Consider the following 3,125-nt stretch of genomic DNA (forward strand, 5'->3'; position numbering starts at 1 on the left):
TTATGTTATCCTATATATATATATATATATATATATTCTTATAGAGACTGTTGCATTTCATGCAGTTAGTTATATAATCTGGTCAAGCTGCATTCTTTTTGTGATTGTTACAGATTCTTAAGGAACAGGATTACTGTGGGAATTACCTTAATCTAGGAACACTAAATTGGGAGATTAAAACAACCTGCTTCTACCAAAGCAGTAATTAAGTTTTATACACAAAGGGGCAGCCCCTGGCTGTGTGTGGATGCAGGGCAGAGCTCCTCCAAGCTCTGTGGCCACAGCCAGGAGCCTCCTTTGCTGTGCTGACCCGTGCTGTTGCTGCTGGTGAGACTCCTTTGGCATCAGGAGCAGCTCCTGCTCACCAGGGGCTGGAAGAGGTTAACAGCAGAGGGAGAGCTGCAGTGGAGTTCAGAGCAAATTGTCCTTGGAGTCCCTGGACTTCCTTCAGGTGTGACCTCTGCTTCCAGGTAAAGAGAATGGGTGTGGGTGCTTTTACAGAGTTCCAGGGCTTGCACCAAAATCACATTCAAATGGTTGTAGCCAAGCACAAGGCACTGATGGCAGGGCTGGGTCACAACCAGGAATTGTAGTTTGTAGTCCCCAAAAGCAGAAATGCAAAGGTGCTTTCTCTGCTGCCAAGGGTTAGGGATAGGATACACTTCAGTGGATTTAGGAGTGGACTAGGGCCATTTGTAGAGTTTTAATCCTTTCCTGTTTGTTTAAATAGGATTTTCCACATTCCAAACACTGCTGGTGCTGTGTGGCTGATCCACCTTTTTGCTTCTCCCCCTTTTAGCTTCCCAAAGTGCTCATTACAGGAGCATGCAAGAGGTGGGTGGGGATGGTGTGGAGTGTGGAATAGTGGGGTGGCATGACCTCAGGCTGGCTTAAGCCACTGGGGAACTACATGCTCAGAAAACAGGTTTTTACATCTGTCTTTCCCAAATGTGTAACCTGTGTGTGTGTTTGTTAATGCACCAGACAAGAAATGGGTTTGCAGCTATTCGGACATGTTCTGAAAACAGGGAAACATCCCCAACAGATATGTAGGATTTTTACAGAAAAAATCTATAAATCTGACAAACCAGAGAAATGTGTGGTATTTCTACTGTCAGATCTTAACCCCTTCCCCTTTGTCCCCATCCCAAGGAATAGGATGGGGATACTGGGTTCCTGACAGGAAGTGTATTTTGATATAAGAAGCTGTTGTCTCACATTCTGCAGCTGAAAGATGGTTATTTGGGGTGTGAGGAGGACTGATGTTGCACTGTCATGTAACTATGATAGATTTTCTTTAAAATGTCATCCTACATAATGAATTTACTGTTTTCATTCTGCTTGTCTCTTAGAACCAAGTAAGAAAACCTGTAATGTGTCTTAACATCTTCAGGGCAAAACTGCAACGGCCCGACGTGAGATGATGCAGAGCTGACCCTACAGGTATTTGAACATCTAGAATTGTGTTAAAGGATCCTGATGGGATGTATAATCTCATGTCTCCCGTGTTAGTTGGGAACACAGATGAGAAGGAAAATGGCTTTCAGGAGGATTACTCCCTTTCCATTGGAGCATTCTCTGCAGCTCCCCTAACTACTTTGCTCTAGGGAGGGAGGAGAGCTGATAAGCAGAACCCTGATGTGCTGCCTCTTGGGTTTTCCTAACAGCAAAGCCAATCTGAAATCCTTCTGTCTTTTGGGATATTTTCTTAATCAAAACTCTTAAGAGTGCCTCTGTGGTGGGGAACAAGGCTGCCATTGAGGCTGCTGCCTCTCCTGGGGAGTAGTGACAGAGCTGCACTGGAGGGGCTTGGCTGGGCTTTCCAGATAAGCCATGACCATCTGATTGACTGATTTATATGTAGTTTGCAGCCCTGTTAATCAAATCTGTGGAAGATGCTCTGAGGGGGTGTACTAATGCAGTCCAAGCCTGATAATAGGTGAGCTTTTTAATTAGTCAGTTGTATGATGTTTACATATCTGTGTAGAGCAGGCTGTTAGTTAAATATTGATTTAGCAGAGGAGCAGTGTTTTCTTCCTGTTTGCACTCTGACTGCAAACACTGTGCTGCAGGTGCTAGGGATATGCTTGTTGAATTTTCCTTGGTTTTAATTTAGAACTAGTTAAACATGAAGGACAAGGAATATTGCTATAATATTTAAATTTTAAAGTAAGAAACAAGACCATTTATCAAACCAAGTCCTATCCAGTGGCTCCAAATCTCTTAAATCTGATCAAAGTTCAATCAAATGCTAAAAGTACATGATAGAGAGATCCTGGCTGTAGAAAATTGAAGGGCCATGTCTTTAACACTGCCTAACCCCAATTTGCAGTGTTTATTTTGGGATGCAGGAGCCTCACACAGATCCTGTTTTCTCTTTGGCTGTGCTTCACTCTGACAAAGCAGAGCACTGGGGCTGGCTATTGCTTGTCAGCTGAAGATCCTTTCTGCAAATCCCCTGTGTGTCAGTTGTCTTTTGTGCTTTAGTGTCTACTGTGACCACATGGACATTTGTTTGACAGGAGTCTGTGACCCTCAAACAGTTTGGTGAGTCATGGAAAGAGTGAACTCACCCGTATAGGGTTTAATCTGTCCTCCTCTGATAGATTTAATTTCTGCCTGGCAGGCTCTGCTCAGTTACATGGTGTCTGACCTGGCTATTGAAGTAGCAGCAGAACCACTTACCAAAGACTCCTCTCTGGATGGACAGTGGGCATTAATATTCATGAGCTGTTACTTATTTACACTGGTAAATATTAAAACTTCTGTATAACACCATTTGATCTCTCCGAGGGATAATTGTCTTTTGACAGAAATGCACAGCTACAGTGAGCTTACTAAAAGCTGTTTGTTCTAAATAATACTGATTTATTTGAGAGAACAATATATTTTAATGGACTTGGTTTTCTGTTTGTAAGCACTTGCCAAGATTAAGTAACAATAAGTTTGTAAACTGATGATAGCAAGTAAAAGTGGTTCAGAGTCCTGACAGAACTTTGAAAACTTAAAGAGAATGTTCATTATAACTGTATTAAGGAAAAACAGTGGGGAAACTGGGTCCAAATCAATTGTTCTTTAACCACACTGTGAGCAAACAAATAGATAAGGTTAATGAAACAATAATC

Source organism: Passer domesticus, chromosome 7 (genome assembly GCF_036417665.1).
Source record: "Passer domesticus isolate bPasDom1 chromosome 7, bPasDom1.hap1, whole genome shotgun sequence".
Taxonomy (NCBI): domain Eukaryota; kingdom Metazoa; phylum Chordata; class Aves; order Passeriformes; family Passeridae; genus Passer; species Passer domesticus.